A 17,547-nucleotide genomic window follows, 5' to 3' on the forward strand; every position below is an offset into this window, starting at 1 on the left:
CCGTCGGCATCGCGGCGCCTCTGCAGAAGGCAGCCTTGTTTACAAGGTGTTTTTCCTCACCTAACAGCAGGCTCATCAACACCACTGAAAAGTTAATAATATTTAACAGATGCCTGTTCAACAATTAAAAAAAAAAAAAGTAGCAGTGATGCCATAGCCAGTACCTTTACCTGTAATTATCCAATTTCATTAAAGACAGCAAATTGTTAAATGGATGTCACAGAGTTCTGCTACATGATTCTCTCCATACCTGTGAAAATTGATGCTGTCATCCCGGTGACTCAGCCTGGCTGGGTCTTGTGAGCATCACTGGCGGAGGTCCACGGAAACCACACTGGGCCGTGCTTCAGCCCTGCGCCCGGGATTTAGTTTGGCTTCGACACGCGTGGCTGGCAGTGACTGCAAGTTTCACCAGGGAGAAGCTCAGTCCCGTAACGGACCAAGTGATTCCACCAAAAAATGACCAAAAAATAAAATACAATCAAGCCACAACTTCTCTTACATGAAGGATTGGCCTAGAACAGCCGAAATCCTAAGCTGGGTCTACTTGTAGGGAGAGACCTGAGCTGGTAAATCGGTCCTGGAAGTCTGACAGGTGCTCGGTTTCCAGCCGGGGAGAGGGAAGTGCCGCCATTCCCTGTGGAAAACTGGGTCCTGCCATAGTAGGATAACTGGGCAGGAGGGGGTTTGTGCGTGCTTTTAATTGCTAATGTGATAACCCTGTCCCTGACGGACCCCATCCAAGCTCTGTGAAAAGTAAGATCTGTTCAGTAGTTTAGATACGGGCAGCCAGCCTCAGCTCTTTATGGGAAACCTGTGGGAACAAAATCTGCTTGTGTCTCCTTTTAACGTGCTGGGTGTGAGGCATTACACCTTCCCTCCGAGCTCCTCTTACAGACAGTCCCCAGGATTTGGCTGAAGCCTTGCCCACACACCCAGATGCTACTCACACTACTGAGGTGAGTCACACGCCGGAGCACACCTGCCACTTCACTACCGGTAACCTCATCTCTGCCCAGGAGGCCCAGGCTCAGCAGTAAATGCAGGGCAAGAAATTTCAGCCAAAATACTCATTTCATGCAAAGAGCACACTCATCATCAAGTGACAGAGATCCTAATGACATGGGCTAGTAAGTTGGTCTTGTAGTCAGAAGGATTCATCTTTGCACAAAAGCGAGAGTAAGTTGTTTGCAAAGCTTTGGGATACGCTCAGAGCCGTTTACGAGCTCTGAAGGGGAAAAAGGGCTATAGGGCCTGAGAGATGCCAAATAGAAGAATAAGAGGAGCTGTCACTTGAGAAGTGCTTCCTAGCCAGTGGTGGATATTCATTTAATAACCTCTGTTCCCTAACAGATGCCGGACCCGTCCTGGGTAACATGAAAAGGATGAGAAAGGTGAATAGGCAAAAGCTGGGTGAGCTACTGCTGGAAAAAATTGCTGTCCCAAGTAACATGATGGGGCTGATGCACCAAGGGCATGTGTTTTAGCTTCCCCTAATTTTATTTTTCCCATAGCTGTCTTTAAAGAATTCCTTTAAATTGTAACACCTTGAGGAAGGAAATTTTTTTACTTACATATAAGGAACTGTGATCGTACTGTAAAAAACAAGATCACAGATAGACTGTTGTCTTTCTTGGGGATTTTCCTTCTGTTCACTGCCTTTCATGCCTTCTCAAGCAAAATCTCATTTTTTAATTGCTACCAGCCATAGCTGTGATGTAATAGTTTAGTGTTACTTTCTGAATCTACTGATACTACAACCATACTTAGTGACAACTTTTTAATAGGTGCCTCATTATGGTAATTATGATCACTTCAAGTATTTCAAAATAGTTCTTCCTGCAGTGAGGCTCATCTTCCATATTATGTCATATTCAGTTCTCCCTTTTACAGCCATTCTGGATGCTACAGCATGCCCTGTCCAAAGCTAAATTTCCTGACTATATGCACTGTCTTGATTTTGGAAGACTTTTTCGGCATCTTCAGAATGCCACGGCTGGAAAAGCAAAGAGCACCTCCAGGCAGGGAGCCCTGCCTGCAGTCTAGATGATCCGCCCCTTGTAGCTAAGAGCCTCTTTGTACTGGTTTGGTAGTGCTTGCCTGCAGTCGAGAACTGAACATCATTTTTTTGCACTTTATAATATCTGTGTTTTGTTGCCTCAATGGCTATACCTGTACAGCCCCCTATGTGGGGGCTGCCTTTTACTTTGAAACAGGGTGGATACACACTATCTCCCAAAACAAAAGAAATGTTGGCTTCAGAAGGTCATTTTGACCGGACTCCTGCTTCAAATGGGACCCAGGAATCGTCTAGAAAAGTACTAATTGGTACAGGCCAAACTTCTTCCAGGTAGCATACTAATAATTAAATACTGCACGCAGTAATGAATCAGTAGCTCCTCTGTTGTATTTACTAATATACAGATAGCTGATGATAGTTAAATATGTCTTTAGTTTTATCACCTTTATTTTCTTCATTCCCCAAAACAGAGTGCTGCGATCTCAAGTCCTTCTCCTGCTCCCTGTACTTTCAGAGGCAGACTAGCACCCTCTCAGTGGTGTGAGAGCACCTTAAAGGCAGAGGCTTGGGAGATGTGTATGGAGGACACAAGGCCAACCAGTGAGACCTTCAGTGAGAGGGGAGCCTACAGTTTGTGCAGAGGTTGCAGGATGACTATTATAGGACATGTATGAGTGCTTGTGTGTATGTGTGGTGGGAATACAGAATACAGCCAACTGGTGCTTCTGTTGCCATTGGCAGTGAATTGAGAAATGTGTTTTAGGGGTGGGTTAAGAAAGGAGTTTCAATCCCATTATCAAATTAATCCATCCATTGCAGGCAACTGTTTATCCTGTAAAGATTTGCCTTGGACATATAGGGGCAGAAAAGTCCAGAATAAGCCACCCTGAATTCTGCCTTTTGCTATGGCAAAAGAGGGGAGTTTTCTGTCTGCAGGAGACATGACCTGATGGCGAAGTGGCCAGAAATTATCTGTGGCAGCAGCAGAGGGATGGAGACTGGAAGGAATCCTGCCTTGATGAGGCTGTTCTCTGATCATTTTATAGCTCTGTCTCAACCTCTGAGTAGCATATGAAGGAACTGAAGTTACTGCCTTAGGTTATCTTCATTCATTTTTTAATTCCAGAGTACCAAAAACTTGTAGTCAGTGGTACTATATGTTGAACTAAGTCCTATGAGTATAAATAAAACCTGAGCTGGTAATCTTCCCAACAGAGGATGAAAAGTCTATTGCTACTTTAAAAGTCAAGACCTCGGTGACTTCTCAAAAGGTTTTAGCCCTCTCTTTCCAAAGTTTTAGAAAAGCTTGCACATTTACAGACACGGATCCATGCATATATGCACAGCTTGTGCTGACCTGTCACGTAATCATATGTTTTCAGTAACATGCTTCTTGAATTCTTTTTTAAACTGAAATTTGCTCTTTTACCACCTACTAATCTGCAGTCTGCGTTCAAGTCTATGGGAGCTTTACTACTAATTGTGGGAGCTTTGCTTCAAGTCTGTGGGAGGTTACTACATGCCCGCCTCAAGGAACTCTGTGGCAATACCAAATGTGTAATCTTGCTTTGTTAATGTTTTACACATACTCTCAAAGGTCCCCTGATTCTTGTCCAACAAGTACTTATGCAGTATTCCTACATGCAAACTACAGTTATTCCAAGGAGCACTTTGAACATGCTTGTTTAAGGCATTTTTCCTCTCAGCTAATAGGAAGCATACTCAACTTCTTCCAGAAAACCTGTATTACAAGGCTTTCATGTGTGCCAAGGATTCAGAAAGTCTTTACATTGTATAACATACTCATCTACCCAGGCTGGTTTGCTTTCCTCAATACTTGAAGATCAGCACTAGTTTCTACAAACTCTTGTTCTATTTCACTTATGGTCAATTTTAAATGAGTTAATCAACTCCTTATGCTCCAGAACAGATAGTGATAATAGTTTCCTTGAAGCAACTTGATATTGTCAAAATTTTAAAAAATTCAGATTTGCTGAGCATCCAGACTCTGAGCTACTGGTTGTGGGAAAAATAGCAGCAATGAAACTGGCTGTTTCTGCCTGCTTGAATCTTTCCAGATAATTCAAATAATGTGGAAGAACCGTAGATTCTTTGCTCAGTCCCTCTCAAGATTATCCCCCATTTCTTTTTATTATATGAACATTTTAGGAAAATGCTGGAGGTATACAACCACTGTTGAGTAGTGCCATATATCCCAGTCTCACTAAAAAAGCTCTGTTGGGTGTAGACACAGTTCAGGATGTTTATCATACCCATGCTGACCCAGTGACGTCTGGCCATTCCCTGTCCACTGCTTAATTGGACCTCACCAAGTACAGCCTTTGGGCAATTATTCCTTCAGTATTTCCTCCCTTCTCATTCTTTTACTTCCATTCAAGGCAAGATATCCTACCCTTTTTTCTTCTAATCCTATTTTGATATAAGATGCTCTCAAGCTCTCTCCTGCTTGGTCCAACCATTTCTCTCAGCGATTTCTCTAAATCTCAACTTCTCTCTCCCATTAGCCCTTCAATTAATCTGCAATGCATAAGATGTTGCTGCTCCACCTCTTGTCTCCTTAAGTCCACACCTCACTCCAAAGCCTTCTTATTCTCTTTCCATTTTGCAAGCTTCTCTTTATGTTCCATGTACCATAAACATGTCTCTTGAATCACTGCTTAAATACATGTCATCATATAGTTTTTTTCTCCCTCTTCTCCCTAACTCTGTTAGAGCGCTGGCCAGTCAATGCCTCTTTATGCTCCTCCCTGAGGATTTTCACCTCCTAGTGCCCAGCATCACTGGTGACACTATATCCACTTCTTTTACCTCATAGGAATAATAAATAAGAATAATACCGACTGTATCCAGTCCTGAATGCAAGTTCCTTGGTTGCTTCTGGTTGGCTTCAGGTAAGCAGCATGAGGTGATGATACAAGCTTGGGTTTGCAGTTGAACCTTTTTATTCCTCCCTCACCAAGCTACATGTCTTAACAACGTTCACTGGAACAAGTTATTCTGCCTCAGTAGTTAGGCTCTTGCTTCACAGCTGTAGTCATGAAGGTTAGTCTAACTGGTGTTTCAGGTTTACCCAGAATCTCTAGTCCTTCCTTCTCCTTTCTCACACAGGTACCTCCAGTGCCTCTTCAGGAATCAAAGGAAAATCCTGTGTCTGTCTTACGGAATATATGCTTATCATTTTAGAGTTTTATTTAGCTCCAGGTAGTCTCACGTGAATAGAAACTAGGGACTTTACCAGCAGGCAAAATGATGATTGTCAAGTTAGAAACAGAGCAGTCAGTGGCTGGCTTAGATGTGGGTCTCTGCCAAGGGTTTGGTCCCAGATTACCACCTCAGACCATCTTTCAGTTGCATTTGTAGACAGTTTCAAACAGTTCCTATGGAAACTATCTGAGATGAAGTCAAGGACCTTACAATTGCTGCTTGACAATGGTGGGCAGAAACAGGGAACATTTTTGTGGCCTCAGTCAGTAATCTAATAAGTTTACTTTTGGGGATTTCAGTAAAATGACAGCAAATCTATCATATTGACAAGGTTCTCAACAGCTTAAATGACTTTGTGAACTACGCAGTCCACAAGCAGTAAATAGCACAGAAGGTGACAAGCTATTTTCCTGTTTTCAGCTTCATCCAAGTGGAGATATTCAGGTATTTCACAAGTTGCAGTACTGCGCAATAATGACAACAGTATAAGGTGACAATTAATATTAGAAATGGAGAACAAATTAAAATAAAAAATAAGTTTGTCAAAACATATTGCTAGGGGTGGTTGGGAGATGTTTAAAACAGCAGCTGAGAATGAGCTTCTTTCATGGCAGGTTATTCTAGACTTGCAAAAGATGGAAATCCTTTTTTACGTAGTCTATTTAAATTTATTTAGAATAAGAAGATTCTAACCATTTACTTCAGGTATTCCTAAAAACACATTCTACAAACCCGTTTTAATGTAAGTAAACAGCAGTTATCCAGTTTCTTTTAAAAGTTAATACAGTTTGTAATTTAACTAAGCCTCTGGTGCTGAAAAACCTTCCTAATACCTCCTTTCTCTCCAAAGCTTGGTTCATATGCAGTGGTCAAGAGTCAAGCATTTGATGTCTGCCACAAATCTGTCAGTGTTAAATGAGCCTAGAGTTTTCATCACAGTCTGCTGCGTACTGCATTATGGCAACTCTGTGGTGTGCTGAAACAGAAGGCATCATCCAGCACATGACCACTGAACTGATTTATACCAATTCATGGTCAGGCCCTGTGTGGGCTTTTTCCATTTCTTTGTATTCCATCCTTCCTGAATATTCACTTTCAGTAAAATGTAAACTGGCCTTTACACTATTTCACTAGATTCTTGCATACTACAGTGGGTTCATCAGTTTAATGTGAAGGGTAAAACTTAAGGCCTTCCATTCACAAAAGTCATATCCACAGAGGGGAAAGAATATATTTCAAGGGTGAGAAGACAAGAAAGAGAAATGTGGCAGAGAATTCTCTGCCGAGTTATTCTCTCCTATTTCTTGCAAGCTTAATCAAAACGCCACTGAAATAAATCAAAACAGGTTATGGATATAACCCATTATAGTAGCCTTTAAAGTATTTTAAGGAGATTTAAAGGAATTTTTTTTATCAAAAAATGATAAAATTTAAAGGAAATAAGGTTTTATGTAATCTTACCCCTTGCACATCAGCCCGCAGGAGATTTTCATAGTATCTTTTGAACCAGTTGGCCGGTTTCATCCAAAGTAAATATGTTCTTAAAAGTTTCATAAAAATCAGTAGAAAGAAGCTCCCAGTTAGTACCCCATGAAAAGAAAGGCTGCGCCACAAAACAACAGTTCTCTATCCTGTTTGGCTACAGGCCCATCAGTTATCACAGATAGCCCAAAACCAACAGCACCTCACCAGATGCAGCCACAGGGGCAGCTCACTCTGCAAGTTGCCAAGGACCATGCAAGACAGACGGGAGTAATATGTTTCGGAAGTATGAGAGAACTTTATGGCAGAAAAATCACAGGAAACAAGTTTCCTTTGCCTTGCTTCTCTCAAAACAATTTGATTTTGCGATTAGTAATGGCTACTCAGAAGCACGAACAGGCTTTTCAAGCCTAGTTCTCAGAAAAGTTCACACCGAACTTTATAGAGATTTCAGTGGGATTTCTCACAGTGAAAAACATGAGTAAGTCTTTGTGGACTGAGGCTGTAATCTATTAAATCTATGTGTAAATATTTCCTCACGTTCAAAGGGTTAGGCTGCAGCATAGCCCCACTGGTGACCAGCGGGCTATGGAAGGAGCCAGTTTTTAGTGGTCTGAAGGCTAAGCTGTGCTACAGTTACATACCCACCCTCCTTTCTTTGAAAATGGTGATGCTACAGCACAACGCTTTATCTGTTTACTAGGTGCGCACAGTATGTCAGAGATGGGCGTTGGTTATTGTTTGTTGCATCCTTTTCTTTCATAAGACTTAGGCATTTGAAAATACAGCACAAGGAAAATTAGAATATATTCTGCATAATTTTGCAGTTTTACACTGATGGAGACTCCTAAATAAAGCAGGCCTCAGTGTAATGATTAACTTCTTACTAGACACTATCTTCTCACTTGCATAGAACTTGACAACTTCTCTAACTGTGAAGTCAGCCTGGTTTTCTTGTTCTTGAAAAAAGGATCCCCATTCTATAAATATTTGTTTTAACTGATTCTTAGACTTCTTATATCTTCTAAGACATTAGTTTGCAATCAATTATGTTAATAAGGCAAAAGCCCCACTGAGAGTTATAGTAGAGGTCTTCACTATAACCAGAGTACATTTTTTTCTACAAAGGTGACAGTCTGGACTGAACTTTGTACTGAAGTTGCTATTTTTGTGAATTGACAGAAAGGTGATACCTGCTTACACAAGCTACAGAAACCAATGGCCCTAATTCTTTGCCAGTTATTTGAAAAAGAAAACCAAAACCCCCACGCATCAGGAATATCTTACATATAAGGAATCCAAATGAAATAAATGTCTGAAAAAAAAGAGAACAAACTGAAGGCAGAAGCAGCCAATTAATTAGTAAACACCTGTGTTACAAGGAGACAGTTTTGACAGTGGCAAGGTGCAGAGTCTCTGCTGTTCCAGCATCTCCAACAGATAGGCTATTATCAGAAACTAGCTTTTAGCTGCGAAGTAATTCTAATTCTGATTTAAGGCAAAAGCCCACTGAGAGTTATAGTAGAGGTCTTCACTATAACCAGAGTACATTTTTTTCTACAAAGGTGACAGTCTGGACTGAACTTTGTACTGAAGTTGCTATTTTTGTGAATTGACAGAAAGGTGATACCTGCTTACACAAGCTACAGAAACCAATGGCCCTAATTCTTTGCCAGTTATTTGAAAAAGAAAACCAAAACCCCCACGCATCAGGAATATCTTACATATAAGGAATCCAAATGAAATAAATGTCTGAAAAAAAAGAGAACAAACTGAAGGCAGAAGCAGCCAATTAATTAGTAAACACCTGTGTTACAAGGAGACAGTTTTGACAGTGGCAAGGTGCAGAGTCTCTGCTGTTCCAGCATCTCCAACAGATAGGCTATTATCAGAAACTAGCTTTTAGCTGCGAAGTAATTCTAATTCTGATTTGGTCTGGAGGCAATTCCAGGTTTCCTAGGGGACAAGTAAGAGATCCCTCAGGAAACATTTTTCTAGCTCAGGAACAGAAAGGGGTGAAATGGCTGTGCAGAATGAAACCTCCCTTCAGGTCTGAAGTGAGTGAGCTCACTTTTCCCTATAAAATGAAACCTAAATTTACCTACACTACCAGAAATCAAACTGACTACCAAGGAGGTAGCAGGTGTGCTCGTGAAATCATTTTAGGAGAGTTTGCTGAGCATTCAATCCTTCAGCACATATGAAGGGACTCTGCACTGACAAGGCAATAGGTTTCCATTTGCTAAGGTTATAGTTTCATTCTGCTGAAGTCACTGGACTTAAAACTGCATGCCAAGAGAATCAGATTAATCATTACCACTGCTGAAGAGGATAAACTCAAAGACAAAAAAAATACTGTGAGTACTTCAGAATGACAGATTTCTGAGGAAATCTGATCATCAACAACATATTGTAACAGCAATAAGTAAGAAAATACCAACTTCGCCTGAAGCCCAAACATAAGGATCCAGATACACACTTCTTATTTTACCCCGTTTAAGTAGTTACACATTCCCCATTCTCCATGTTGTATTCAGTACAGAGCTGGCATTGGTAGCTGGAAGCAGCATGAAAGAAGTGAATACATTGGCCATAGCAACAAATCACTTAAATGCAATCTATTAAATGAAGTTTTTGTGACCTGAGTTACTGTCACTTGCAAACTCCTCGTCTATCACAGAAGGTGAATTTTTCATTAACAGACCTGAAAAATGGAAATGAAAAAATACCACCAGCTTCTTCCAAAGTAACAGTCAGGAATGAGTTCAAGCACTAATTAGAGTGGTACTGCTGCATAACAGAAGTCACAATATGATCAAGGCCAGTGTCTTTAGAAGTGAGTGGGGAGTGAATAAGAACAAAGAAGGGAGCTTTTAGAGTGCTCAATGGGCAAATTAAAATTCAGCATTAATGGGGAGATATGCAGATGAGATTGGGATAGGTAGAAGCTGCCAGAGGAAAATCCTACTTCCTATGGTGCTCCTTATTTTAGAGAGATGAGAAATCAAGCAAAACTAAGACTGGGACACGTGTTCACTCCAAGATCTGGCTGTGCTAGCAGAAGCTGTTGTCTTCAGCTGAACACCTCTCATCTCCCCCACCATCCATGTTGCAGCTTATTGCCCCTTCTAATCTGCTCCTGAGCTGCTTATATGCCCATCAAAGCGAGCTGGGTTACTTTGAACAGTAACCCTTTTCTGACCTGCCATATTTAGCTCCATGTGGGTAAGGAACAATTCCGCAAGCAGCTCAGCTAACAGCTGGCAGGGAACTATAGCGTCTGGCAGGAGAGCCATGATGGCCTTCTAGCTGACAAAGCCTGGAGCTGGAGAAGGAGCTGCGTCCATTGCCTGGCTCTCCACAATTAGTGGTGACTTCCATGACTGCCATTTGGCACAATTCCATATGCAAAAGATTCATAAAGCATCAGTCCTTAATGGTAGCAAAACCAGCGTAAGAGCTTTACAAAAGAGAACTCCTCGAGCAAATCTGTACACCATAGACCTTAAGTTAGGCCAATGTGTGATGTGGCTATAATTGGCAGGAGAAAAAACCCAACATTGCACCAAATGCAAAATAGCATGTCGTTTGGCTAAAACTAGCAGCAAATTGAAACAGTCTTCTCCCTGAAAATACAATCCTTATTACCTATATGTGCCAGATGTGAGGCCAGTAGCTGCTAGCAAGTAACTAATGAAAGAGAAATAGCAAACTGTAATAAAAGTGTTGGGTGAAATCTTACTGCTGAGAGTAGTCCATATAAACATTATGGTATGGTGGCTTACCACATAAGTGTGGTGAGCCATGCCAATGCTTTTGTCCAATTCCCAGAGCTTCAGTGTACCATTTGGTGTATAAGAACGGGGCATACCTTCACTGCTAAGAAATGTTCCTTCCTCAGACTAAAGCCGAGTTGTCTTGGATGACACACAGTCATCACCTATACAGGTGAAAGACAGGTCACTATGCTGATCTCTCTGAAATGCTGAGATATAACTTCAAGTTACAGCGCACTACATAATGCTACCTAATGCTCTCAAGCCCCCAGAAAGCAGATTATTATTGTCATTTGACACACAGCCACAGAGAGGTTAAGTGAATCACCCCCAGCCAAAAATAAGGCAAAGTGATGATTAGGCTTCGGAAATGCCTGACTGTGAGCTTAACAGGAGACACACTTAGATGTATATTATCTTGACAAATGAGCACATTGTTCCCAGGCTGCGCTGTAATGCATTTTAAAAAGTGCAACAGTAATAAAACCATCATGGGACATGTCTCAGTAGGATATAGTTACAGCCCTAAATAACGTCACCTTCTTTGTAATCCTTTTGGACAACAGTGCTAGTGAAAATGTCCCTATCTGATTCCAGTGTGACCTCCGTGAGGGCTTGTTGACAAAGGTGGCAATATGATTTAGAGGACAGGATGTGTTCCAGTGGTCAATTTTAGGGTTGTTGCTGGCTGTGAGAGGAAGGAGATATCCTGTGCAAAGGATATCTTGATATGGTGATTAGGCTAAACAAATCAAGACATAAGCCTTGCAACACATAACCAAGCTATGAGGTTGTTATTTGCAGTGGATAAATTAAAGAACTCAGTGATTAATATAGGCTTTACAATTATTTACTCCAGCCTTTTGAGTAACACAGGTCACTGGACATCCCTTAATTAATTTGCTTCAAGCCCAATAGATGTTGCCGAATTAAAGCATGTCTATCAAATAAAAATCCAATGTTGATTTAATTCTTTTTAATGATGGGCAATCTTTGATAGATTATTTCAGCAGTTAGTATGCACACAGATAACTAATGAGAGCATTATTTATGGTCTGAATTAGTTTAGCTTTATGTCCCAACCACTGAATCTCATTATACCTTCAACAGCTAGGTTTGGCATTTATAAATTGTGATCAAGGGGCCTTTAATCTTTGATCACTTAAATAGATCATGCTTTTAGGATGATTAAGCAATCTATAACAAGTTTTGTAGTTTTCATCTGTGGTTTTTTTGAATCTTTATTCCTTTGTTGTTTTACCAGCAACGTATAGGAAAATACTATGAAAATGTTATTTCTGTTTTCTAGCTCCCTGTTTGCACACAAAGATTACCAGAATGATCTCCAAATTTCTTTCTACATTTCTGTTTCCTGAATGCTGTTGTGGAGGTATGTCCTATATTCTTTGTGCCTGGAGTCATAGTCATACTTCTGACGAGGGTAGCTGTGCAGACATTCCCTATGTGATCAAGCTGTTGATCTCCCACTAATTCACTGTGTGCCTGCTCATGTGTCCAGTTGGCATTCCTGTTGGACACATAAGTAGGTGTTAAGCCTCTTTACCTGAGTGCAGTTTTTAACTGAGATGCTGTAGCTGAGAATTGATAGATTTTTAAACAATTATTCAGCTATAATTGGCTTTGTGGGTTCTGATAGTCTATTCCTGAAAGACAAGACAGTGAACTTAAAACATCTTTGAAGGACCTTTGGTCTGACACAACACGGAGGGTCTTGCTTACCTACATGCAAATAGGCAGTAGAAGGTATGTATTTATAGAGAAAAGAGTCTTTATACGTGCACGTATTTTTAAATAAAGCCATTAAACTATATTTTTAAGTACTGTCAACACTTCTGGACAAGAAAACATGGTATAGCTATTTTATTAAAAAGAAAACCTTATGTTTAAAAAAGCTTGCTCTCGTAAGATAGCATTAACTGAAATCTCTTTGTTTTCAGGAAAGTAGCTCATAGACAGACATCAGACTAATGAAGCCAAAGGAACCACAGAAACAAGTGTGACGTGATATGCCAGAACCATATCAAAACAGCTGAGCTGTGATGATGTGTGAACAGCTAGGGAGGGCAGAAAAAATGTGAGGCAGACTGGTCCAAGTGTGGTATAAGTCTTGCCCAGAAGACTCCAGGCAGTAGGAATGCAGGGACATTTAGACAGAAATTACAACTAAATTTACAGAAGGCAATTTAAATAACCAGGTGGCACATGAGGGTCTTCAGCTTACCAACACCAGGCTACCACCACTAGAGTCCCATGAACAGTTAGCCATCTACAGTGCAGCAGCCACTCAACAGAAAACATTCATCCTGGAATAAACCAGTTTTCGCTGTCACTGAACAGTAATTACTCAACAGAAAGGACAGCTAACCTGCTACTGCAAACATGTTAATGTGCACCATTGCACTGTCAGTAGCTGTTTGCCCAGGAAGAAGGCGTTGGGAGTGTGCTTGTGTGTGCATGGGGAGGGCATTGACAACGATCAGTGCCATCAGGCTTGTCTAATAAATACTCCTGTCATGTCTACTCCCTTCTTCCATTTTGCAATACCCTCAGGCCCAATTCTCAAATCCCTCTCACCTCACTTCAGTGTCCACCTCCCCTCTCTTCTGCTACTGCAAAGTAACACCCTCAACATCTTTTCTCTTCCCTACCACAACAACTTCATCCCTTCCCTGTGTCCCATCCCCAAACCTCTGCTGCCAAACTACCAACCTTTTCTCTTACAAGGCCCTTTATCCAAAGCCATGTGAGTGCTCCTGGTGTCCTTCTCCCAGCATCTCCATGCCATAGTATTTCAATCCTTCCCCCTGGTATTCCTTTCCTATGTTTTGGCCTGCTCACTCCTGACAGGTCAGGTTGCATAAGACTACTTTAAAAGATGGAAAGAGAGTGGCTTAAAGATTGACTTCTCAGAGCAGGCTATGACAGCTCAGTTGGTAGCATGTTTGTCTTCCTGCTGACAGGATAACAGCTTGAGATGGTCTGAAGGGAATCTTTTGCAGCTAAATCTTAAATCTTCTAAAATTAATGCTTAAAAGAGCTCCTTCTTCACATGAAGAACAAAATTTAAGCTACACAACAAGTGAGGCCTTACTTGTGTTTCTTATTTAGCATTTCTCAACAGCTGAGTGATGTTTCTCCAGGGGCTGACAACCCTGAAGAAAGAAGTGGCTCGACGCCCTATCTGCTTTTAGCCCAGACCTCTTGCCAGATGCACAATAGGATGGGAAAAGAGATCAGAAGCTAATTCAGCAGAAATGTACTAAATTCGGAAGAAATATGGAATTAAGCCCATACAAGTCCATAGCCACAAAAACATTTGTGTCCTGTTTTATGAGATGCTGTGCAATCATTAAGCACCATCTGAGGACTGTGAAGGCTGTGCCACAGATGATTTACATCATGCTTTTCACAACTGCCTGAAGTAGAGGACAGAAAAAACGCCCTGTAAAATCCAAGGACATTTTGCATTGGAGAGTATTTAAAATACAAATATTTCTGTGTATGAAGACCAGTGCCAATATTTGAGGAGAGTATAGCTGAGAGGACAGAGGTAGTGAGCAGAGCCCAGATAATGTGGTAGAGTAATCAAACTGTCAGGCAAATGTTTAATGTGTAGTGTTGAACATCTTCTCTGTTCAGTACATTACAAGCCTCTGCAGAGGGGAAAAAAGAGAGAGGAGACAAAATTGATAGTGAAAAAACCCCCTATAAATGTATTTTGGGCACAATAAATCAAATATCAATTTTAAATATGTGAACAATGTTTATTGTGGACTACTTCATTGCAGGGATTTGTGGTATTTAATAGTTTCTGTTTCTAGGGGGGAAGAAACGCTCTGGAAAAGAATCGGAAAAACAAAAGGAAGAGTAGAAATTTTATTTTTGAGTTTGGGAAGAATTTATATATATGAAACTTATTTGTCCATATTAAACCTGACAGCTGGTAGAAAACAGGTGCAAAATTACTTTAAAACAGAGATTTCACACCTTTGTCAGTGTTGCACTTTGATGCCTTATTACTCAGTTTTGCTTTTATATTATAGTTATAAATTTAGATTATGTTCATTGCTATGTCTAAAGGAGCCTTGATTTTCAGTTTCTTTGTTGTGATTTAGTAAATGTGCAAAATAAGATAATATTACAAAATATTTATTTCTGAAGGTTGAAGGTCTGCTTAGACTCTGTGAAAGCGTTGTTTGCCAACCACTTGTTTTTCTACCACAGGTTTCCCTAATACCTCTCAGCTGTTTTGTTTACTGTATGTGTTACTATGTCTAAAGGAGCCTTGATTTTCAGTTTCTTTGTTGTGATTTAGTAAATGTGCAAAATAAGATAATATTACAAAATATTTATTTCTGAAGGTTGAAGGTCTGCTTAGACTCTGTGAAAGCGTTGTTTGCCAACCACTTGTTTTTCTACCACAGGTTTCCCTAATACCTCTCAGCTGTTTTGTTTACTGTATGTGTTAGTTCATTTTAATAAGTATATTCTAAATTAAGCATTGATGATGCATTAGAGGGTTGTTTTAATAAGAAGGCATGGTTTGTCTCAGGTAAATGAAAAATTGTATCAGTTCTTTTCAACATTGCAGCATTTTTGTCTCATGTATGTATGCGTTTATCAATTGATATTACGGAGTTTTCCTTAAGCTAAGCTGTGAGTGTACACCTAGCACGTGCAAAAACAAGTAGACATGTGCTTGTGATTCCTCTCATTTGAATGCATGCTTCAGGCAACTTATCTATAAAATAGAACATAGAGCAGCTTGAATATATACTTTATTTAGGAAAGATTGGTTGGAGGAAAAGTCACAAATGTTCATGGGTTGGCTCTGCCTTTAGACAGTTGGTGAGCGGAGGAGAAAAGAGGTGTAATCCTAGAATAGAACAGAACAGAACAGAACAGAATAGACTATTTCAGTTGGAAGGGACCTACAATGATCATCTAGTCCAACTGCCTGACCACTTCGGGGCTGACCAAAAGTTAAAGCATGTTATTAAGGGCATGGTCCAAACACTGACAGGCTTGGGGCATCGACCACCTCTCTAGGAAGCCTGTTCCAGTGTTTGACCACCTTCTCTGTAAAGAAATGCTTCCTAATGTCAAGTCTAAACCTCCCCAGCACAGCATTGAACCATTCCCATGCGTCCTGTCACTGAATACCAGGGAGAGGAATTCAGCACCTCCCTCTCTGCTTCCCCTCCTCAGGAAGCTGTAGGGAGCAGTGAGGTTGCTCCTCAGCCTCCTTCTCTCCAAACTAGACAAACATAGAGGTCTCCAGAAAGGAGTAAGAGATGGCAGAAAGGGCGTTCATGGTGTCAGCACAGCATTGAACCATTCCCATGCGTCCTGTCACTGAATACCAGGGAGAGGAATTCAGCACCTCCCTCTCTGCTTCCCCTCCTCAGGAAGCTGTAGGGAGCAGTGAGGTTGCTCCTCAGCCTCCTTCTCTCCAAACTAGACAAACATAGAGGTCTCCAGAAAGGAGTAAGAGATGGCAGAAAGGGCGTTCATGGTGTCTAACTCAGTCTGATGAATCGTATCTCCCCAGTTTCCCTCTCTTGTCAATGGGGAGAAAGTGTCTTCTCTAGAGAATATTTCTCAGCAGCTGAGCTCTGTGTGATCTGGGACCCAAAAGACATCAGGGCCTTGGTCACCATCGTCTAGGACCACACCTGTCCTGATGGCTTGGCTGTTGGAAACATGGACTCAGCAGTAAGAAGATACTATTGCAGTCAGCATAGGTCAGCTTCACACAAGGCAGCAAGCAATGCTGGCTGAAGGTCAAGGCTACATGCATCCCTGTGAAGGACAAGCATGCCTTTGAGAGCGATTTGGCTCCTTGGCAATTGCACAGTGAGCTGCACAAGATCTCAGGTGAGGCAGTACCAGTGGGGCTGTGAAGACAGGGCCAAGGATCCACGTGTGCCTGTGTTGTGGTTTAACCCCAGCCGGCAGCTAAGCCCCACACAGCCATTTGCTCGTTCCCCCCTGGTAGGATGGGGGAGAGAATCGAAGAGTAAAAGTGAGAAAACTCATGGGTTGAGATAAAAACAGTTTAATAAGTAAAGCAAAAGCTAGCAGGTGTTCAGCCATCTCCAGGAAAGCAGGGCTCCATCACGCATAATGGTTACTTGGGAAGACAAACACCATCACACCAAATGTCCCCACCTTCCTTCTTCTTCCCCCAGCTTTATATGCTGAGCATGACGTCATATGGTATGGGATATCACTTTGGTCGATTGGGGTCAGCTGTCCCAGCTGTGTCCCCTCCCAGCTTCTTGTGCCCCCCCACCCTACTTGCTGGTGGGGTGGTGTGAAAAGCAGAAAAGGCCTTGACTCTGTGTAAGCACTGCTCAGCAGTAGCTAAAATACCCCTGTATTATCAACACTGTTTCCAGCACAAATCCAAAACATAGCCCCACACGAGCTGCTGTGAAGAAAATCACCCCAGCCACAACCAGCACAGCCTGCCAAAGCCTGAGAGCCAGTCCTCTGCCTTGATGTCTCTCCCCGTTTAAGGCAGCTGAGGACCCTGGGTTGTTTCTTTCTGGGTTAGCAGCCCCATACTTCCCCATGTCCCTCAGAAGCAGCGCAAGAAGGATTGCTGACACAGAATAAATGTGATATTGGCAGGAAGGTACCACACAGGTCACAAAATAGCGAGCACATCAGTTTGCATAGGAAACATGCTGGCTAGTACTTTGGGTGAGCTCTGGCAGCCAGGCCATTACATCAGGAGTACAATAGTATTTGCAGAGGGGAGAACCCTCTATACACCCCCCACTTCCCTACAGTGCTGCCTAGTCAGAGAAATCATGGCAGATGTGATCTTCTGCTTTTCCCTCATGTGTTTTCACTAGCTCTGAGAGCCACATCAGACAAGGATTCACATCAGGCCCTGTCAACCCATCTCCATACCCTTAGGTCTGAGGGTGCATTTCTCAGGTGCAGACTATTCTGCAATTTTTTTTGCTCCTCTCCCCACAAATGATCTGGCATCACATTAGGGGAAGAGATGGC

This window comes from Aptenodytes forsteri, unplaced genomic scaffold, assembly GCF_000699145.1.
Source record: "Aptenodytes forsteri isolate BGI_AS27 unplaced genomic scaffold, ASM69914v1 Scaffold121, whole genome shotgun sequence".
NCBI classification, from domain to species: Eukaryota; Metazoa; Chordata; class Aves; order Sphenisciformes; family Spheniscidae; genus Aptenodytes; species Aptenodytes forsteri.